The sequence below is a fragment of the Takifugu rubripes genome, chromosome 21 (assembly GCF_901000725.2).
Source record: "Takifugu rubripes chromosome 21, fTakRub1.2, whole genome shotgun sequence".
NCBI classification, from domain to species: domain Eukaryota; kingdom Metazoa; phylum Chordata; class Actinopteri; order Tetraodontiformes; family Tetraodontidae; genus Takifugu; species Takifugu rubripes.
In genome coordinates this window covers 962,827-985,717 of record NC_042305.1, presented here as the reverse complement: position 1 = coordinate 985,717, position 22,891 = coordinate 962,827, and the positions used below count along the sequence as shown (strand labels likewise).

At 42.9% G+C, this 22,891-nt stretch overlaps 6 non-coding genes and 3 pseudogenes across 7 annotated transcripts; all 9 read right to left on the bottom strand.

Moving 5' to 3' along the window:
* Positions 1 to 1,895: 1,895 nt before the first annotated feature.
* On the bottom strand, positions 1,896 to 3,856 carry LOC101063850 (serine protease inhibitor 2.1-like; annotated as a pseudogene). Its single transcript, XR_003886602.1, has 6 exons — positions 3,726 to 3,856; positions 2,927 to 3,564; positions 2,758 to 2,828; positions 2,488 to 2,681; positions 2,237 to 2,384; positions 1,896 to 2,154 (listed from the first exon to the last, which is right to left on the bottom strand). The product of XR_003886602.1 is annotated as a serine protease inhibitor 2.1-like (transcript).
* A 2,604-nt stretch (positions 3,857 to 6,460) lies between these two features.
* LOC115247755 (uncharacterized) lies at positions 6,461 to 6,577 on the bottom strand (annotated as a pseudogene).
* Positions 6,578 to 8,532: 1,955 nt separating this feature from the next.
* Positions 8,533 to 8,654, bottom strand: LOC115247754 (uncharacterized; annotated as a pseudogene).
* A 1,963-nt stretch (positions 8,655 to 10,617) lies between these two features.
* LOC115247762 (5S ribosomal RNA) lies at positions 10,618 to 10,736 on the bottom strand. The gene has a single exon (XR_003886860.1). It is a non-coding gene; the product is annotated as a 5S ribosomal RNA (ribosomal RNA).
* Positions 10,737 to 12,684: 1,948 nt separating this feature from the next.
* LOC115247761 (5S ribosomal RNA) lies at positions 12,685 to 12,803 on the bottom strand. The gene has a single exon (XR_003886859.1). It is a non-coding gene; the product is annotated as a 5S ribosomal RNA (ribosomal RNA).
* Positions 12,804 to 14,753: 1,950 nt separating this feature from the next.
* LOC115247748 (5S ribosomal RNA) lies at positions 14,754 to 14,872 on the bottom strand. Its single transcript, XR_003886851.1, has one exon. It is a non-coding gene; the product is annotated as a 5S ribosomal RNA (ribosomal RNA).
* Positions 14,873 to 16,817: 1,945 nt separating this feature from the next.
* On the bottom strand, positions 16,818 to 16,936 carry LOC115247760 (5S ribosomal RNA). Its single transcript, XR_003886858.1, has one exon. It is a non-coding gene; the product is annotated as a 5S ribosomal RNA (ribosomal RNA).
* Positions 16,937 to 18,884: 1,948 nt separating this feature from the next.
* On the bottom strand, positions 18,885 to 19,003 carry LOC115247759 (5S ribosomal RNA). The gene has a single exon (XR_003886857.1). It is a non-coding gene; the product is annotated as a 5S ribosomal RNA (ribosomal RNA).
* A 1,950-nt stretch (positions 19,004 to 20,953) lies between these two features.
* On the bottom strand, positions 20,954 to 21,072 carry LOC115247741 (5S ribosomal RNA). The gene has a single exon (XR_003886844.1). It is a non-coding gene; the product is annotated as a 5S ribosomal RNA (ribosomal RNA).
* Positions 21,073 to 22,891: the final 1,819 nt, after the last annotated feature.

Here is a 22,891-nt window from a genome sequence, read left to right as displayed (position 1 = left end):
GCAGCACGGTTGAATGGACTCATCTGTTGCTCTGCTGTTGCACACTGGCTCTGCTCTTGCTCAAGGTCATCAGCATCAATGTCGCACATGCAGCCGACGCTGCGGGTCGTTGTTTTGAAGGCCTGAGGCGGAGCCGTCGTTAACACGTGTAACTCCTCGCCGCCCTTTTCATCGCGTTGGGGTTTTGGATCTACCTTCGGCCTCTGATGGTCACCTGATGCCTCAGTCACCATGAAGGCAACGGACAGCGGCCCAACAAGAGTTGACTGGACCGGTTTGGACGGCTTTGACCCAACTGGAGTGTTTTCCTCTCCACCTGTGCTCAGTCTGGGCAGCGCCACACAGGGATCTGAATCAAGGGTGTATCCGACACCACGTGTTGGATTCCTAAGAACCTCAGGTTCCTCCTTACATCTGCTGTCTCCTTTAAGATCTGCATCCAACCATGCCTGCTGGGTTCCTGCGGTGGTGTGCTGCCTGTGCTCCACCGTCTTCGTGCTCCATCCACTGTAGTGCAGGATGTCTGACAGACTGCTGATGTCACTGTCGATGTCGCTGATGCTTTCGCTGTCGCTGTCGCTGTCTCTCCACTCCTCAGTCTTACTACAGCAGCACCCCATCTTCTGCAGCCTGAAGCAGAAACAACAAAAAAGCCACTGCCATGACCACACACACTCAAACAGTCATCAACAGATCCGTTCGCTGCTCCAGCCTCATGGAGAAAGAGGAAAGTTCTGCCTCGCCCCCTCCCCAGCCCAGACTAGCACAGGTGAGGGGCTCATGCTACACAAGCCCCGCCCCCACCTGCTTCACTGTGACTTGCATCAAACCAGCCTAACCCTCATGTGCACGAGCCCCGCGCACGAGTCTGCACTGACACGAAGAAGCGCCACCACATTAGCAGAACTGGATTCATATTGAAAACATTTAGACTTTGGTAGAGCTGCCAGCAGAGCTCAACTTGATCCCAACCATCAACTCCCAGTTACTGACCTTTGGACCTTTAACGAGCGTGCACGTCAGTACGAAGCTTGTCTCTTTTAGAGGGTGATACTCAGTGGGAGGGTCAAAGAATGAGGCGGCAGATCTGATTCTGGGAAAAAAATCTGCAGTTGGAGAGAGATGAGTTGTCTTGGTGGAGTGAAGGTTTCAGCTTAACCTTTAACGATTAATGTCTGTAGGTGTAGCAGCAACACTTTAGGAGAAAGACTTTTTTTCTTTGAATCAAAGCTTACAACCCAAAAGGCTGCTGTGCTTTACATCAAAGCCACTGGACGCGTCACGTGCACCACCGGGACAACAAAGACCACAACCACCAGACAGAACCTTCCAGACAGAACACTTAACACCGGCCCAAATCTGCACCATACTGGAACCTGTGTTTGACCACCCACTACCTCCAGTACAGAGAAGGCCTCTACAGGCAGAACCATGGTGGTGCAACGGGCTCACCAGTATCTCCCATAGTTGCCAGTCTACAGTATACTGGGAGAAGGTTGAAACCCGAGCCCGACATCCTTCACAGGAACCGGCCCAAGCCACTGGTTCAGATATGTGGACGACACCTGGGTCAAGATTCTAACAAGATAACTGAAGGCGTTCTCAACCACACAGATGATTACGTCACATTCATCTGGCCTTCCTGGACTGTGCGCCCCCGTCGTTCCACAATAGCGTTGCACGTGTATGCAGGCCTCTCTGTGTGGTTATACTTTAGCAGGCAGCATTATACGTGGGTAAATACATATGCCAGCTCCAGGATCTTCAGATGAGATCATCCAGTGTTTGTTGTATCAAACCAGATTAAAATTGTGCTCTTCAGCACCTATTTTATTTTTAGAGCTGATTCAGAAACATTCTAAAGAGGAATAAAGTGAGACTCTACAAGGCAAATGTTTCTTTTGTAAGGCTCTTTATATGTGATGCAATTCTTATTGTGCAAAACAGGCATTTAGTGCATCAGATGTTTGGGTTGGTAATCTTGCCCATGAAGAGGATATTATCTGAGCTGTGGTCAGTGATGATAACCATGAAGGGACGATTGAACTTCAGGACTGGAACATAATAATAGGAGTAAAGTGTTATTGTGATGCCTGTAGCAGCTGCGGCAGTGGCTCCAGCCTCATCAACATCCAGGGTAGCTTGATGGACAACCTACAAGAAATACCAGACATAATCAATTGTCAGAAAGAAATCTGTGCTCATTGTTGATGCTGTTCCTGTTTTCCATCTTTACCTCTGAGACTGCCAGTTGTTGCCCCTCTATAATACCACTCAAGTCTGCTCTGTCACCAAACATGTCTACCATCCCCATTTCAGTCAACACAGTCTTCAGTGAGTATGACGTTTTGATGGAGAATTTGGGAATATAAACACTGTATTTCCTGGGGAACAGATATGGGACAGACACAACCATGAGGTGACGGACAGGAGCCAACCGCCACATCAATAACCAAGAGTTAGCCGTTGAGTCTCCGTTTTCCACACCTGTATTTCATCCATTTCAGCCATTTGGTAACATGAGCGGCAGAAATTGCATTCTCCAGTTTTGCCATGTCGTCCGGCAACAGCAGCAACATGGAGTGAGAGCTGTTAAATGGGAGGTGAAGGACTGATGTGTTAAACATCTGGTCACGATAGGTTTCAAATCTCTTCTCAATATTCATCATCTGAACTGGAATCTGAAAATTCAAAGTTTCATGTTTGTAAATGAGATTTGGTTGAAGGTTTTGCCGAAGACTGTGGACTTCATCAAACCTTGGTCTTTTCATCCACCATGAATAAGTCCTCCTTGGTCAGATCTGGATCAAACGGAGTTTCCCATTTTCCTGTTTTACAAGTCATGGAATCACAGTTTGTGGTTGACAGTTAAAACTTTCAAATGAATAAGAAACACACCTAAATCGCACCACATCCAGGTGTTTACCTTTAAAATAGATATAGCTGATTAGATACATGACTGTTGTTGGATCTAGACTTTCTACCAGTTTGTCAATCTTCCCCACTGGTCTTCTCCTCCACATACTTGTTGATGGTGTTGGCGCTCTCGCTGCTTTTGGTGAAATCAACATTGAATCCATCTGCAAAGTAGGACTTTTTCAAGGTGTCCAGGAACTCAGGCTGTGGTTTGAAGAGGTTGTCCATAAATACAGCCGTCCCTTCACTGGTGACTTCATTGGACACCTTCTTCGTCTTTTCAAAGAGGCTCTGAAAGGCCTGGTCTACATCCGTCTGGCTCAGCCAGGTGCTGTTGAAAGCCAAACCTCTGAAAAGCTGTCGGTGGGTTTCTCCACGCGCTCCGACCGCCAAAGCGGACAAGGCGACAGACACACTGACTGGGGAGAAGAAGATGTTCTTGCCTTGTGAGTCAGGGTTAGCAGCTAAGCTCCTGTACAGCCTGAAGGCAAACTCTCTGTTGGCTGCAGTGACCAGTGAAAGGCTCTCAGTGCTGTTGTCAGCTGAGGTGTCCTGCTCCTTCTGATTTTGACCAATGTCGTTCCCCACATGGCCTCTGGCCACGCAGATGATTATGGACAAAATCCAGACACACCGGGTTGCGTTCATCTTAGTGAACAAAGACAGAAGCAGAAGGCAAAGAGCATCTTGGTTAGTGTTTGTTCTGCTGCTCTGCAACCACTTGTGCCTCAACACACACCAACCACAGCAGTGAGGGAACTGAGCATAACCCCCTCGTCATGACGACTGTCGTGATGCTGTGCACTCACCTTCTCCTGCTTCGCTGTTTGGCCCCCAAAGCCCCGACGGTGCAACGGCAGCCGAGGCTTTTACAAAATATCCTCCCCTACAAGGTGCTGGACTTTGCTTTTGTTTGTTCTTTATCTCTGATGTGCTGCTTCTGTGTAATCATTAGTTTATTAGATTAGATTAGATTAGATTCAACTTTATTGTTATTGCACATGTACAGGTACAGAGCAACAAAATGCAGTTTAGCATCTAACCAGAAGTGCAAAAGAAGCAGCAAGTGAGGATAATAACTTAATAAATACAGTATGGCGGTTATTTTACAATTGTTTACCGGGTTGTGCTATAAACATATTTTACAGATGGTGTTTACATTAAATGCCTTGGACTATAAGTGCAGGAGCTATTTAGCTATTTACATAAGATAGAGGAGATGTGCAAATTATAAATTACGTGTATACAGATGATAAAGTGCATGAGTGCGCAGGACAGGTTTAAACAGTAGCTACATTGGTTACTAAGCTAGTGAGTTGTTGTGTAAACTGCTGTAGTGTAGTGAGGTGTGGAGTGTGTAAGGGTCAGCAGGAGTTCAACAGGGAGTGCTCCAACAACACCTACAACATGATGGAAGCTGGAAAAACCTTCCCAAAGGGTCTAGGTTCATCTTTAAATGATGCATATTAAAGTGCTGCTATAGGTGTACATCCAAGCGTAAAAGACATGTTTCTGGACCCTGGGAGACAGAGGGTCCTCTTCCTCTGGGGGATTCTGCTGCCCCCATGTGTCCTGACTGACCTGCATGGATCTCCTCCCCATCCTGCATCTGTGTCCAGCGTCTCCAGTCCAGTACCATTTACCATGAAGGTGAAGCCTGCGCTCACTCTTCAGAAGGAAGGAGACTGAGGAGGAAGGAAAGTTCCTCACAAAAGGGAAGGACAACCTGTTATGTAATCAGGGGCCTTCATCATTGCTGAGGCCGCTGCTGAACATCATTGATTGTCCAGGTAAAGCCAGGCTGCATTACACAAACGCCAGAGAGCAGCTGAACTTTGTCCTCCAAAATATATTTGCACAGCCGTTTTCCACTGTCGTGTTTGCTGCCTGAAGCTCAGAGTAGAGGTTGGATTTAACTACTTCCAAACAGTGGACTGGTCTCACTGGGACAGTCACAAACCAAGAATAAAACCATTAATGTGTCGTCTGTCCTCATCCTTCCATCTGAGCTCCTCTACCGTGGCGTCCGTTCACAGCTGGAATGATGATGACCGTGAGGTCCACATCTGCATCCCGACCACAGATGAGGCAGCAAACCTACAGCTTGTCAGTGTTACTCATCAATAAAACAGCTCGTCACTGAACTTTAGTTTGGCTGCATTTTTATTTCATTTGATTTTCATATAAGCAGGCACCAAAGCCCAGACCTCCCAGTTCTGATCCGTTTCATGTTTGTGAGGCTCCTCAAAGTCAGTTTAAAGTCATTTAAAATTCTTTTTCCAAATCATTTCTACAAGGAGCAGTTCCAATAAGAAAGAGAACATAGACAAACACTTTGCTTTTGAAGCTTTAAATTCAAGATGTTTAATGTTAAAATGATAATTATTCACTCTTTTTGAATTTGATGCCTTTAAGGAAAAGAAGAAACCTGAAGGAGCTCCACAGCTGAGGGGCCCGTCTCCCTGGGACGGACAGATGTGCATTTGCATCAGTCATTTATACAGTGTATGGAGATAAGTCCAGGGCCCAGGGGGGAGCCCAAGGGTTCCGGGCCCAGGGGCCCAGTGTGTGAAACCTCTGGGGCTGAACAAGCCCAGCGGCCTTGCTGGCCACCATTAGACTTTAAGGACAAATCAATACAATAGGTAAATTACACACCCACAAAATGAAGTTTTCTATGTCCCTATAAAATAAAGAGACATTTCCAGTAACCCCATAATAAGAGGAAGGGCCTGATTTACTTTAGTTTTTTCATTATAAAATCATTGTGATGTTAATATATTTTCTATTATCTATCCAGATTAATGTGGATAATCCTTGAAGATATAAGTTTAATCATGGATGAACTTTGTTATATATTTTACATATGATAAGACAATATTCACCTTCCCATTAAAGTTTATCTTTATAACTGTGGATAAACACCTTTTTGAAAGTTCCCCATTTAACAGAAAAGAATAAACAGTGTGTTAATAGTAGGTGGAAGCAGATGTAGTATTTAAAATGTTATTTAAATATACATTCAATTCAGTTTCAGAGGATTGGCGGAGCTCCTACAGCCATAAAGTTTGATCAGTTTTGAGTTGCTGTTCCCAGACCTGGATGCTGAAGTGATTTTGGCATCCATCCATCCATCCTCCACCACTTATCCGGGGTAGGGTCGCGGGGGCAGCAGCCTAAGGAGAGAGACCCAGAGTTCCCTCTCTCCAGCTACTTCTTCCAGCTCATCCGGGGGGATCCCCAGGCGTTCCCAGACCAGTCGAGAGACATAGTCACGACAATGTGTCCCACAGGCCAGTAAGGCCCGATACGACCTCCGAGGGAATACGCCGGGAATCGAACCGAATAGTGCAACATTAAATCTCAGTGCAACATTAAATCCCAAACTATGTACAGGAGTTAAATATAAATCTAAAACGATTGTACAATTAGTGCAACATTAAATCTCAATGTTAGAAGTACTTAAGAAGTGAACTAAACATCTGGCTGGATAATTATCAGGAACACTGGCGGCCTCTGCTGACCCAGTGGAGGGAGTGCAAAAAGCTTACAGCACCTGGTATTCCCAGGCGGTCTCCCACCCAAGTACTAACCAGTGCCGACCCTGCTTAGCTCCGAGATCGGACGAGATCGGGCGTTCTCAGGGTGTATGGCCGTAAGCGAGAGCAGCCGCAAGAAAATGGCCTTTTGAAGTTAATACAACTCAAACTTATTTTCTTGAAACATTTATCTGGTGGAGGTGTCCATTTTTGCTTTGTCACAGTCCAAACGTCAATGTGGAGCAGCCTCCAATCCATTCCCCCCAAAAAGAAAAGGCTATATAGCCTATGAGCGTCATATCATCAAATCTGCCTAGAACGGATCTTGGATGAGAGGTGAAACGTCTTCAAACAAATCAAACAAGATTCAACTCCGATAAATGAAATCAAGTTAAACGCAATGTGCCATGGCCGGGAATCGACTCCGGGCCGGTGCGGGCCAGTCGAGATTTGCTGTAACAGACAACCTGATTGAAACCTCCTGAAGACCCCAGAGGGAGAGTTCGAATCCCGCTTTGGGCATTATCAAACGGAAGATATTTGGTTGAAAAATTCACGATCATAAAAATGTTTAAAGAGCAAAGCAGTGTCTGTGAGGTTTATGAGCCACAAATGCTGCTCTCTTTAGGAGCACAGCAGTCTATTAAACTGTAGTTTGTGTCATAGCATAGTTTTATTGACAAATTCTAAATTGCAAGTCGCAGATATGAACAGGGAAATGCTACGTTATCTGCTTATTCTGTTACAAATAATCTGATGAGATAGGTGTGGAGTTAATTCAGTTGGGGATAGACAGATGGAATATTAGTGTTGTTAGGATGATACTTGAGTTCTTTAGATATTGTTTTCAATTCCGGACTCTGCCGCCTTGAGTGGGCTTTTGCGAAGACAGAAATGTTGACAATAGTGTGGACCAAAGTGGGAAATTCAATTTTATTTTAAACACAAACACACGTACACAGACACACCACACGCACGGAGTGAGCCGTGCCACTTACGCCGACACGTTTGCATTTCATTTCCATTCCGTCCTGTCTTGGGTTACTCGGTTGAAGCATTTCACACACACCACTTTTTACCATAGCTTCTTATTGGAATACATTGTAGCCGACATGCACGGCATGGCCAACCGGCATTTATGTTACAATTATTTCCACCCAGTAAACAACGCGCGTCATATTGCCTCACACCGCGTCACCTCCCGTCTGTTTAAACGTTGCCCCAAAGAATCACACTCACACTATGGCTGTTTAAAAGCATCGAGGTTTATTTGTTTGTCATTTATCAAAAGCACCAATATTTCAATAGCTCACCAGCAGGACATACTTCCTGGTTCGGGGAAACCGATGGACTGCTCAATGATTGTATACATGGAGGGGTTTCGCGAGGTGCTACGGCACAATCTATTTTAGCGGGGGTGTTTTATAAGAGTAAGTTGAACATGTATTTTACTATGCACTGGGCTGTTTTGATGGTGGACATTTGTTTTGGGCGTTTTACGCATATTTTATATTTTCTGTTCGGTTGTTATTTTGAGTTTGTAAATGTATTAGTTAGCGTAATAATTTTGATAATTGGTTTCACCTGTAGGAGGGCTACAGCTATATTAGCCCTGTAGTAGACCCCAGACGGGGTGGGATGTTGAGTTGGTTGGTTGTTATTTTGGAGAAAAAAAGAATTGTTGGAGAAAGAGTCAAAGTTGTGGTGTGTAAAAGTGTGCAGGGTCTGTATGTTATTGTATGGATTCAACCTGGCATCTTCTGACACCACTTTATTTTTGGAAAATAAAAATAAATTTTTGGAGTAAAGAAGCACCCGTCTCCTCTGTCCCTCCACCCGCCGATCACCTTGCGACACACACACACACACACTAATAAAAACATTAAATCTCAAACTATATACATAGTTCAACATTAAATCCCAACTATGTACAGGAGTTAAATATTAAATCTAAAACGATGTACATAGTGCAACATTAAATCTCAATGTTAGAAGTACTTAAGAAGTGAATAACATCTGGCTGGATAATTATCAGGAACACTGGCGGCCTCTGCTGACCCAGTGGAGGAGTGCAAAAAGCTTACAGCACCTGGTATTTCCCAGGCGGTCTCCCATCAAAGTACTAACCAAGGCCCGACCCTGCTTAGCTTCCGAGATCGGACGAGATCGGGCGTTCTCAGGGGGGTAATGGCCGGAAGCGAGAGCAGCCGCAAGAAAATGGCCTTTTGAAGTTAATACAACTCAAACTTATTTTCTTGAAACATTTATTCTGGTGGAGGTTGTCCATTTTGCTTTGTCACAGTCCAAACGTCAATGTTGGAGCAGCCTCCAATCCATTCCCCCCCAAAAAGAAAAGGCTATATAGCCTATGAGCGTCATATCATCAAATCTGCCTAGAACGGATCTTGGATGAGAGGTGAAACGTCTTCAAACAAATCAAACAAGATTCAACTCCGATAAATGAAATCAAGTTAAACGCAATGTGCCATGGCCGGGAATCGATCCCATGGCCGGTGCGGGCCAGTCGAGATTTGCTGTAACAGACAACCTGATTGAAACCTCCTGAAGACCCCAGAGGGAGAGTTCGAATCCAGCTTTGGGCATTATCAAACGGAAGATATTTGATTGAAAAATTCACGATCATAAAAATGTTTTAAAGAGCAAAGCAGTGTCTGTGAGGTTTATGAGCCACAAAATGCTGCCTCTTTTTAGGAGCACAGCAGTCTATTAAACTGTAGTTTGTGTCATAGCATAGTTTATTGACAAATTCTAAATTGCAAGTCGCAGATATGAACAGGGAAATGCTACGTTATCTGCTTATTCTGTTACAAATAATCTGATGAGATAGGTGGGGAGTTAATTCAGTTGGGGATAGACAGATGGAATATTAGTGTTGTTAGGATGATACTTGAGTTCTTTAGATATTGTTTTCAATTCCGGACTCTGCCGCCTTGAGTTGGCTTTTGCGAAGACAGAAATGTTGACAATAGTGTGGACCAAGGTGGGAAATTCAATTTTATTTAACACAAAACAACGTACACCGACACACACACGCACGGAGTGAGCCGTGCCACTTACGCCGACACGTTTTGCATTTCATTTCCATTCCGTTCTGTCTTGGTTTACTCGGTTGAAGCATTTCACACACACCACTTTTTACCATAGCTTCTTATTGGAATACATTGTAGCCGACATGCACGGCATGGCCAACCGGCATTTATGTTACAATTATTTCCACCCCAAGTAAACAACGCGCGTCATATTGCCTCACCGCGTCACCTCCCGTCTGTTTAACATTGCCCAAAGAATCACACTCACGCTATGGCTGTTTAAAAGCATCGAGGTTTATTTGTTTGTCATTTATCAAAAGCACCAATATTTCAATAGCTCACCAGCAGGACATACTTCCTGGTTCGGGGAAAACCGAGGGACTGCTCAATGGTTGTATACATGGAGGGGTTTCGCGAGGTGCTACGGCACAATCTATTTTAGCGGGGGTGTTTTAGAAGAGTAAGTTGAACATGTATTTTACTATGCACTGGGTGGTTTTGATGGTGGAAATTTGTTTTGGGCGTTTTACGCATATTTTATATTTTCTGTTCGGTTGTTATTTTGAGTTTGTAAATGTATTAGTTAGCGTAATAATTTTGATAATTGGTTTCACCTGTAGGTGGGCTACAGCTATATAAGCCCTGTAGTAGACCCCAGACGGGGTGGGATGTTGAGTTGGTTGGTTGTTATTTTGGAGAAAAAAAAGAATTGTTGGAGAAAGAGTCAAAGTTGTGGTGTGTAAAAGTGTGCAGGGTCTGTATGTTATTGTATGGATTCAACCTGGCATCTTCTGACACCACTTTATTTTTGGAAAATAAAATAAATTTTTGGAGTAAAGAAGCATCCCGTCTCCCTCTGTCTCCTCCACCGCCGATCATCCTTGCGACACACACACACACACACATCATAAAACATTAAATCTCAAACTATATACATAGTTCAACATTAAATCCCAAACTATGTACAGGAGTTAAATATTAAATCTAAAACGATGTACAATAGTGCAACATTAAATCTCAATGTTAGAAGTACTTAAGAAGTGAATAACATCTGGCTGGATAATTATCAGGAACACTGGCGGCCTCTGCTGACCCAGTGGAGGAGTGCAAAAAGCTTACAGCACCTGGTATTCCCAGGCGGTCTCCCATCCAAGTACTAACCAGGCCCGACCCTGCTTAGCTTCCGAGATCGGACGAGATCGGGCGTTCTCAGGGTGGTATGGCCGTAAGCGAGAGCAGCCGCAAGAAAATGGCCTTTTGAAGTTAATACAACTCAAACTTATTTTCTTGAAACATTTATTCTGGTGGAGGTTGTCCATTTTGCTTGGTCACAGTCCAAACGTCAATGTTGGAGCAGCCTCCAATCCATTCCCCCCAAAAAGAAAAGGCTATATAGCCTATGAGCGTCATATCATCAAATCTGCCTAGAACGGATCTTGGATGAGAGGTGAAACGTCTTCAAACAAGATTCAACTCCGATAAATGAAATCAAGTTAAACGCAATGTGCCATGGCCGGGAATCGATCCCGGGCCGGTGCGGGCCAGTCGAGATTTGCTGTAACAGACAACCTGATTGAAACCTCCTGAAGACCCCAGAGGGAGAGTTCGAATCCAGCTTTGGGCATTATCAAACGGAAGATATTTGATTGAAAAATTCACGATCATAAAAATGTTTAAAGAGCAAAGCAGTGTCTGTGAGGTTTATGAGCCACAAATGCTGCTCTTTTTAGGAGCACAGCAGTCTATTAAACTGTAGTTTGTGTCATAGCATAGTTTTATTGACAAATTCTAAATTGCAAGTCGCAGATATGAACAGGGAAATGCTACGTTATCTGCTTATTCTGTTACAAATAATCTGATGAGATAGGTGGGGAGTTAATTCAGTTGGGGATAGACAGATGGAATATTAGTGTTGTTAGTATGATACTTGAGTTCTTTAGATATTGTTTTCAATTCCGGACTCTGCCGCCTTGAGTTGGCTTTTGCGAAGACAGAAATGTTGACAATAGTGTGGACCAAGGTGGGAAATTCAATTTTATTTAAACACAAACACACGTACACAGACACACACACGCACGGAGTGAGCCGTGCCACTTACGCCGACACGTTTGCATTTCATTTCCATTCCGTTCTGTCTTGGTTTACTCGGTTGAAGCATTTCACACACACCCACTTTTTACCATAGCTTCTTATTGGAATACATTGTAGCCGACATGCACGGCATGGCCAACCGGCATTTATGTTACAATTATTTCCACCCAAGTAAACAACGCGCGTCATATTGCCTCACCGCGTCACCTCCCGTCTGTTTAACATTGCCCAAAGAATCACACTCACGCTATGGCTGTTTAAAAGCATCAAGGTTTATTTGTTTGTCATTTATCAAAAGCACCAATATTTCAATAGCTCACCAGCAGGACATACTTCCTGGTTCGGGGAAACCGAGGGACTGCTCAATGGTTGTATACATGGAGGGGTTTCGCGAGGTGCTACGGCACAATCTATTTTAGCGGGGGTGTTTTAGAAGAGTAAGTTGAACATGTATTTTACTATGCACTGGGTGGTTTTGATGGTTGAAATTTGTTTTGGGCGTTTTACGCATATTTTATATTTTCTGTTCGGTTGTTATTTTGAGTTTGTAAATGTATTAGTTAGCGTAATAATTTTGATAATTGGTTTCACCTGTAGGTGGGCTACAGCTATATAAGCCCTGTAGTAGACCCCAGACGGGGTGGGATGTTGAGTTGGTTGGTTGTTATTTTGGAGAAAAAAAGAATTGTTGGAGAAAGAGTCAAAGTTGTGGTGTGTAAAAGTGTGCAGGGTCTGTATGTTATTGTATGGATTCAACCTGGCATCTTCTGACACCACTTTATTTTTGGAAAATAAAAATAAATTTTTGGAGTAAAGAAGCTCCCGTCTCCCTCTGTCTCCTCCACCGCCGATCATCCTTGCGACACACACACACACACACATCATAAAACATTAAATCTCAAACTATATACATAGTTCAACATTAAATCCCAAACTATGTACAGGAGTTAAATATTAAATCTAAAACGATGTACAATAGTGCAACATTAAATCTCAATGTTAGAAGTACTTAAGAAGTGAATAACATCTGGCTGGATAATTATCAGGAACACTGGCGGCCTCTGCTGACCCAGTGGAGGAGTGCAAAAAGCTTACAGCACCTGGTATTCCCAGGCGGTCTCCCATCCAAGTACTAACCAGGCCCGACCCTGCTTAGCTTCCGAGATCGGACGAGATCGGGCGTTCTCAGGGTGGTATGGCCGTAAGCGAGAGCAGCCGCAAGAAAATGGCCTTTTGAAGTTAATACAACTCAAACTTATTTTCTTGAAACATTTATTCTGGTGGAGGTTGTCCATTTTGCTTTGTCACAGTCCAAACGTCAATGTTGGAGCAGCCTCCAATCCATTCCCCCCAAAAAGAAAAGGCTATATAGCCTATGAGCGTCATATCATCAAATCTGCCTAGAACGGATCTTGGATGAGAGGTGAAACGTCTTCAAACAAATCAAACAAGATTCAACTCCGATAAATGAAATCAAGTTAAACGCAATGTGCCGTGGCCGGGAATCGATCCCGGGCCGGTGCGGGCCAGTCGAGATTTGCTGTAACAGACAACCTGATTGAAACCTCCTGAAGACCCCAGAGGGAGAGTTCGAATCCAGCTTTGGGCATTATCAAAACGGAAGATATTGATTGAAAAATTCACGATCATAAAAATGTTTAAAGAGCAAAGCAGTGTCTGTGAGGTTTATGAGCCACAAATGCTGCTCTTTTTAGGAGCACAGCAGTCTATTAAACTGTAGTTTGTGTCATAGCATAGTTTAATTGACAAATTCTAAATTGCAAGTCGCAGATATGAACAGGAAATGCTACGTTATCTGCTTATTCTGTTACAATAATCTGATGAGATAGGTGGGGAGTTAATTCAGTTGGGGATAGACAGATGGAATATTAGTGTTGTTAGTATGATACTTGAGTTCTTTAGATATTGTTTTCAATTCCGGACTCTGCCGCCTTGAGTTGGCTTTTGCGAAGACAGAAATGTTGACAATAGTGTGGACCAAGGTGGGAAATTCAATTTTATTTAAACACAAACACACGTACACAGACACACACACGCACGGAGTGAGCCGTGCCACTTACGCCGACACGTTTGCATTTCATTTCCATTCCGTTCTGTCTTGGTTTACTCGGTTGAAGCATTCACACACACCACTTTTTACCATAGCTTCTTATTGGAATACATTGTAGCCGACATGCACGGCATGGCCAACCGGCATTTATGTTACAATTATTTCCACCCAAGTAAACAACGCGCGTCATATTGCCTCACCGCGTCACCTCCCGTCTGTTTAACATTGCCCAAAGAATCACACTCACGCTATGGCTGTTTAAAAGCATCAAGGTTTATTTGTTTGTCATTTATCAAAAGCACCAATATTTCAATAGCTCACCAGCAGGACATACTTCCTGGTTCGGGGAAACCGAGGGACTGCTCAATGGTTGTATACATGGAGGGGTTTCGCGAGGTGCTACGGCACAATCTATTTTAGCGGGGGTGTTTAGAAGAGTAAGTTGAACATGTATTTTACTATGCACTGGGTGGTTTTGATGGTGGAAATTTGGTTTTGGGCGTTTTTACGCATATTTTATATTTTCTGTTCGGTTGTTATTTTGAGTTTGTAAATGTATTAGTTAGCGTAATAATTTTGATAATTGGTTTCACCTGTAGGTGGGCTACAGCTATATAAGCCCTGTAGTAGACCCCAGACGGGGTGGGATGTTGAGTTGGTTGGTTGTTATTTTGGAGAAAAAAAGAATTGTTGGAGAAAGAGTCAAAGTTGTGGTGTGTAAAAGTGTGTAGGGTCTGTATGTTATTGTATGGATTCAACCTGGCATCTTCTGACACCACTTTATTTTTGGAAAATAAAAATAAATTTTTGGAGTAAAGAAGCTCCCGTCTCCCTCTGTCTCCTCCACCGCCGATCATCCTTGCGACACACACACACACACACTCATAAAACATTAAATCTCAAACTATATACATAGTTCAACATTAAATCCCAAACTATGTACAGGAGTTAAATATAAATCTAAACGATGTACAATAGTGCAACATTAAATCTCAATGTTAGAAGTACTTAAGAAGTGAATAACATCTGGCTGGATAATTATCAGGAACACTGGCGGCCTCTGCTGACCCAGTGGAGGAGTGCAAAAAGCTACAGCACCTGGTATTCCCAGGCGGTCTCCCATCCAAGTACTAACCAGGCCCGACCCTGCTTAGCTTCCGAGATCGGACGAGATCGGGCGTTCTCAGGGTGGTATGGCCGTAAGCGAGAGCAGCCGCAAGAAAATGGCCTTTTGAAGTTAATACAACTCAAACTTATTTTCTTGAAACATTTATTCTGGTGGAGGTTGTCCATTTTGCTTTGTCACAGTCCAAACGTCAATGTTGGAGCAGCCTCCAATCCATTCCCCCCAAAAAGAAAAGGCTATATAGCCTATGAGCGTCATATCATCAAATCTGCCTAGAACAGATCTTGGATGAGAGGTGAAACGTCTTCAAACAAATCAAACAAGATTCAACTCCGATAAATGAAATCAAGTTAAACGCAATGTGCCATGGCCGGGAATCGATCCCGGGCCGGTGCGGGCCAGATTTGCTGTAACAGACAACCTGATTGAAACCTCCTGAAGACCCCAGAGGGAGAGTTCGAATCCAGCTTTGGGCATTATCAAACGGAAGATATTTGATTGAAAAATTCACGATCATAAAAATGTTTAAAGAGCAAAGCAGTGTCTGTGAGGTTTATGAGCCACAAATGCTGCTCTTTTTAGGAGCACAGCAGTCTATTAAACTGTAGTTTGTGTCATAGCATAGTTTTATTGACAAATTCTAAATTGCAAGTCGCAGATATGAACAGGGAAATGCTACGTTATCTGCTTATTCTGTTACAAATAATCTGATGAGATAGGTGGGGAGTTAATTCAGTTGGGGATAGACAGATGGAATATTAGTGTTGTTAGTATGATACTTGAGTTCTTTAGATATTGTTTTCAATTCCGGACTCTGCCGCCTTGAGTTGGCTTTTGCGAAGACAGAAATGTTGACAATAGTGTGGACCAAGGTGGGAAATTCAATTTTATTTAAACACAACACACGTACACCGACACACACACGCACGGAGTGAGCCGTGCCACTTACGCCGACACGTTTGCATTTCATTTCCATTCCGTTCTGTCTTGGTTTACTCGGTTGAAGCATTTCACACACACCACTTTTTACCATAGCTTCTTATTGGAATACATTGTAGCCGACATGCACGGCATGGCCAACCGGCATTTATGTTACAATTATTTCCACCCAAGTAAACAACGCGCGTCATATTGCCTCACCGCGTCACCTCCCGTCTGTTAACATTGCCCAAAGAATCACACTCACGCTATGGCTGTTTAAAAGCATCAAGGTTTATTTGTTTGTCATTTATCAAAAGCACCAATATTTCAATAGCTCACCAGCAGGACATACTTCCTGGTTCGGGGAAACCGATGGACTGCTCAATGGTTGTATACATGGAGGGGTTTCGCGAGGTGCTACGGCACAATCTATTTTAGCGGGGGTGTTTTAGAAGAGTAAGTTGAACATGTATTTTACTATGCACTGGGTGGTTTTGATGGTGGAAATTTGTTTTGGGCGTTTTACGCATATTTTATATTTTCTGTTCGGTTGTTATTTTGAGTTTGTAAATGTATTAGTTAGCGTAATAATTTGATAATTGGTTTCACCTGTAGGTGGGCTACAGCTATATAAGCCCTGTAGTAGACCCCAGACGGGGTGGGATGTTGAGTTGGTTGGTTGTTATTTTGGAGAAAAAAAGAATTGTTGGAGAAAGAGTCAAAGTTGTGGTGTGTAAAAGTGTGTAGGGTCTGTATGTTATTGTATGGATTCAACCTGGCATCTTCTGACACCACTTTATTTTTGGAAAATAAAATAAATTTTTGGAGTAAAGAAGCTCCCGTCTCCCTCTGTCTCCTCCACCGCCGATCATCCTTGCGACACACACACACACACACTCATAAAACATTAAATCTCAAACTATATACATAGTTCAACATTAAATCCCAAACTATGTACAGGAGTTAAATATTAAATCTAAAACGATGTACAATAGTGCAACATTAAATCTCAATGTTAGAAGTACTTAAGAAGTGAATAACATCTGGCTGGATAATTATCAGGAACACTGGCGGCCTCTGCTGACCCAGTGAGGAGTGCAAAAAGCTTACAGCACCTGGTATTCCCAGGCGGTCTCCCATCCAAGTACTAACCAGGCCCGACCCTGCTTAGCTTCCGAGATCGGACGAGATCGGGCGTTCTCAGGGTGGTATGGCCGTAAGCGAGAGCAGCCGCAAGAAAATGGCCTTTTGAAGTTAATACAACTCAAACTTATTTTCTTGAAACATTTATTCTGGTGGAGGTTGTCCATTTTGCTTTGTCACAGTCCAAACGTCAATGTTGGAGCAGCCTCCAATCCATTCCCCCCAAAAAGAAAAGGCTATATAGCCTATGAGCGTCATATCATCAAATCTGCCTAGAACAGATCTTGGATGAGAGGTGAAACGTCTTCAAACAAATCAAACAAGATTCAACTCCGATAAATGAAATCAAGTTAAACGCAATGTGCCATGGCCGGGAATCGATCCCAGGCCGGTGCGGGCCAGATTTGCTGTAACAGACAACCTGATTGAAACCTCCTGAAGACCCAGAGGGAGAGTTCGAATCCAGCTTTGGGCATTATCAAACGGAAGATATTTGATTGAAAATTCACGATCATAAAAATGTTTAAAGAGCAAAGCAGTGTCTGTGAGGTTTATGAGCCACAAATGCTGCTCTTTTTAGGAGCACAGCAGTCTATTAAACTGTAGTTTGTGTCATAGCATAGTTTTATTGACAAATTCTAAATTGCAAGTCGCAGATATGAACAGGGAAATGCTACGTTATCTGCTTATTCTGTTACAAATAATCTGATGAGATAGGTGGGGAGTTAATTCAGTTGGGGATAGACAGATGGAATATTAGTGTTGTTAGTATGATACTTGAGTTCTTTAGATATTGTTTTCAATTCCGGACTCTGCCGCCTTGAGTTGGCTTTTGCGAAGACAGAAATGTTGACAATAGTGTGGACCAAGGTGGGAAATTCAATTTTATTTAAACACAAACACACGTACACCGACACACACACGCACGGAGTGAGCCGTGCCACTTACGCCGACACGTTTGCATTTCATTTCCATTCCGTTCTGTCTTGGTTTACTCGGTTGAAGCATTTCACACACACCACTTTTTACCATAGCTTCTTATTGGAATACATTGTAGCCGACATGCACGGCATGGCCAACCGGCATTTATGTTACAATTATTTCCACCCAAGTAAACAACGCGCGTCATATTGCCTCACCGCGTCACCTCCCGTCTGTTTAACATTGCCCAAAGAATCACACTCACGCTATGGCTGTTTAAAAGCATCAAGGTTTATTTGTTTGTCATTTATCAAAAGCACCAATATTTCAATAGCTCACCAGCAGGACATACTTCCTGGTTCGGGGAAACCGATGGACTGCTCAATGGTTGTATACATGGAGGGGTTTCGCGAGGTGCTACGGCACAATCTATTTTAGCGGGGGGTGTTTTAGAAGAGTAAGTTGAACATGTATTTTACTATGCACTGGGTGGTTTTGATGGTGGAAATTTGTTTTGGGCGTTTACGCATATTTTATATTTTCTGTTCGGTTGTTATTTTGAGTTTGTAAATGTATTAGTTAGCGTAATAATTTTGATAATTGGTTTCACCTGTAGGTGGGCTACAGCTATATAAGCCCTGTAGTAGACCCCAGACGGGGTGGGATGTTGAGTTGGTTGGTTGTTATTTTGGAGAAAAAAAGAATTGTTGGAGAAAGAGTCAAAGTTGTGGTGTGTAAAAGTGTGTAGGGTCTGTATGTTATTGTATGGATTCAACCTGGCATCTTCTGACACCACTTTATTTTTGGAAAATAAAAATAAATTTTTGGAGTAAAGAAGCTCCCGTCTCCCTCTGTCTCCTCCACCGCCGATCATCCTTGCGACACACACACACACACACTCATAAAACATTAAATCTCAAACTATATACATAGTTCAACATTAAATCCCAAACTATGTACAGGAGTTAAATATTAAATCTAAAACGATGTACAATAGTGCAACATTAAATCTCAATGTTAGAAGTACTTAAGAAGTGAATAACATCTGGCTGGATAATTATCAGGAACACTGGCGGCCTCTGCTGACCCAGTGGAGGAGTGCAAAAAGCTTACAGCACCTGGTATTCCCAGGCGGTCTCCCATCCAAGTACTAACCAGGCCCGACCCTGCTTAGCTTCCGAGATCGGACGAGATCGGGCGTTCTCAGGGTGGTATGGCCGTAAGCGAGAGCAGCCGCAAGAAAATGGCCTTTTGAAGTTAATACAACTCAAACTTATTTTCTTGAAACATTTATTCTGGTGGAGGTTGTCCATTTTGCTTTGTCACAGTCCAAACGTCAATGTTGGAGCAGCCTCCAATCCATTCCCCCCAAAAGAAAAGGCTATATAGCCTATGAGCGTCATATCATCAAATCTGCCTAGAACAGATCTTGGATGAGAGGTGAAACGTCTTCAAACAAATCAAACAAGATTCAACTCCGATAAATGAAATCAAGTTAAACGCAATGTGCCATGGCCGGGAATCGATCCCAGGCCGGTGCGGGCCAGATTTGCTGTAACAGACAACCTGATTGAAACCTCCTGAAGACCCCAGAGGGAGAGTTCGAATCCAGCTTTGGGCATTATCAAACGGAAGATATTTGATTGAAAAATTCACGATCATAAAAATGTTTAAAGAGCAAAGCAGTGTCTGTGAGGTTTATGAGCCACAAATGCTGCTCTTTTTAGGAGCACAGCAGTCTATTAAACTGTAGTTTGTGTCATAGCATAGTTTTATTGACAAATTCTAAATTGCAAGTCGCAGATATGAACAGGGAAATGCTACGTTATCTGCTTATTCTGTTACAAATAATCTGATGAGATAGGTGGGGAGTTAATTCAGTTGGGGATAGACAGATGGAATATTAGTGTTGTTAGTATGATACTTGAGTTCTTTAGATATTGTTTTCAATTCCGGACTCTGCCGCCTTGAGTTGGCTTTTGCGAAGACAGAAATGTTGACAATAGTGTGGACCAAGGTGGGAAATTCAATTTTATTTAAACACAAACACACGTACACCGACACACACACGCACGGAGTGAGCCGTGCCACTTACGCCGACACGTTTGCATTTCATTTCCATTCCGTTCTGTCTTGGTTTACTCGGTTGAAGCATTTCACACACACCACTTTTACCATAGCTTCTTATTGGAATACATTGTAGCCGACATGCACGGCATGGCCAACCGGCATTTATGTTACAATTATTTCCACCCAAGTAAACAACGCGCGTCATATTGCCTCACCGCGTCACCTCCCGTCTGTTTAACATTGCCCAAAGAATCACACTCACGCTATGGCTGTTTAAAAGCATCAAGGTTTATTTGTTTGTCATTTATCAAAAGCACCAATATTTCAATAGCTCACCAGCAGGACATACTTCCTGGTTCGGGGAAACCGATGGACTGCTCAATGGTTGTATACATGGAGGGGTTTCGCGAGGTGCTACGGCACAATCTATTTTAGCGGGGGTGTTTTAGAAGAGTAAGTTGAACATGTATTTTACTATGCACTGGGTGGTTTTGATGGTGGAAATTTGTTTTGGGCGTTTTACGCATATTTTATATTTTCTGTTCGGTTGTTATTTTGAGTTTGTAAATGTATTAGTTAGCGTAATAATTTTGATAATTGGTTTCACCTGTAGGTGGGCTACAGCTATATAAGCCCTGTAGTAGACCCCAGACGGGGTGGGATGTTGAGTTGGTTGGTTGTTATTTTGGAGAAAAAAAGAATTGTTGGAGAAAGAGTCAAAGTTGTGGTGTGTAAAAGTGTGTAGGGTCTGTATGTTATTGTATGGATTCAACCTGGCATCTTCTGACACCACTTTATTTTTGGAAAATAAAAATAAATTTTTGGAGTAAAGAAGCTCCCGTCTCCCTCTGTCTCCTCCACCGCCGATCATCCTTGCGACACACACACACACACACTCATAAAACATTAAATCTCAAACTATATACATAGTTCAACATTAAATCCCAAACTATGTACAGGAGTTAAATATTAAATCTAAAACGATGTACAATAGTGGAAAACATTAAATCTCAATGTTAGAAGTACTTAAGAAGTGAATAACATCTGGCTGGATAATTATCAGGAACACTGGCGGCCTCTGCTGACCCAGTGGAGGAGTGCAAAAAGCTTACAGCACCTGGTATTCCCAGGCGGTCTCCCATCCAAGTACTAACCAGGCCCGACCCTGCTTAGCTTCCGAGATCGGACGAGATCGGCCGTTCTCAGGGTGGTATGGCCGTAAGCGAGAGCAGCCGCAAGAAAATGGCCTTTTGAAGTTAATACAACTCAAACTTATTTCTTGAAACATTTATTCTGGTGGAGGTTGTCCATTTGCTTTGTCACAGTCCAAACGTCAATGTTGGAGCAGCCTCCAATCCATTCCCCCCCAAAAAGAAAGGCTATATAGCCTATGAGCGTCATATCATCAAATCTGCCTAGAACAGATCTTGGATGAGAGGTGAAACGTCTTCAAACAAATCAAACAAGATTCAACTCCGATAAATGAAATCAAGTTAAACGCAATGTGCCATGGCCGGGAATCGATCCCAGGCCGGTGCGGGCCAGATTTGCTGTAACAGACAACCTGATTGAAACCTCCTGAAGACCCCAGAGGGAGAGTTCGAATCCAGCTTTGGGCATTATCAAACGGAAGATATTTGATTGAAAAATTCACGATCATAAAAATGTTTAAAGAGCAAAGCAGTGTCTGTGAGGTTTATGAGCCACAAACTGCTGCTCTTTTTAGGAGCACAGCAGTCTATTAAACTGTAGTTTGTGTCATAGCATAGTTTTATTGACAAATTCTAAATTGCAAGTCGCAGATATGAACAGGGAAATGCTACGTTATCTGCTTATTCTGTTACAAATAATCTGATGAGATAGGTGGGCAGTTAATTCAGTTGGGGATAGACAGATGGAATATTAGTGTTGTTAGTATGATACTTGAGTTCTTTAGATATTGTTTTCAATTCCGGACTCTGCCGCCTTGAGTTGGCTTTTGCGAAGACAGAAATGTTGACAATAGTGTGGACCAAGGTGGGAAATTCAATTTTATTTAAACACAAACACACGTACACAGACACACACACGCACGGAGTGAGCCGTGCCACTTACGCCGACACGTTTGCATTTCATTTCCATTCCGTTCTGTCTTGGTTTACTCGGTTGAAGCATTTCACACACACCACTTTTTTACCATAGCTTCTTATTGGAATACATTGTAGCCGAACATGCACGGCATGGCCAACCGGCATTTATGTTACAATTATTTCCACCCAAGTAAACAAACGCGCGTCATATTTGCCTCACCGCGTCCACCCTCCCGTCTGTTTAACATTGCCCCAAAGAATCACACTCACGCTATGGCTGTTTAAAAGCATCAAGGTTTATTTGTTTGTCATTATCAAAAGCACCAATATTTCAATAGCTCACCAGCAGGACATACTTTCCTGGTTCGGGGAAACCGATGGACTGCTCAATGGTTGTATACATGGAGGGGTTTCGCGAGGTGCTACGGCACAATCTATTTTAGCGGGGGTGTTTTAGAAGAGTAAGTTGAACATGATATTTACTATGCACTGGGTGGTTTTGATGGTTGAAATTTGTTTGGCGTTTTACGCATATTTTATATTTTCTGTTCGGTTGTTATTTTGAGTTTTGTAAATGTATTAGTTAGCGTAATAATTTTGATAATTGGTTTCACTGTAGGTGGGCTACAGCTATATAAGCCTGTAGTAGACCCCAGACGGGGTGGGACGTTTGAGTTGGTTGGTTGTTATTTTGGAGAAAAAAAGAATTGTTGGAGAAAGAGTCAAAGTTGTGGTGAGTAAAAGTGTGTAGGGTCTGTATGTTATGTATGGATTCAACCTGGCATCTTCTGACCCCACTTTATTTTGGAAAATAAAAATAAATTTTTGGAGTAAAGAAGCTCCCGTTTCCCTCTGTCTCCTCCACCGCCGATCATCCTTGCGACACACACAACACACACTCATAAACATTAATCTCAAACTATATACATAGTTCACATTAATCCCAAACTATGTACAGGAGTTAAATATTAAAT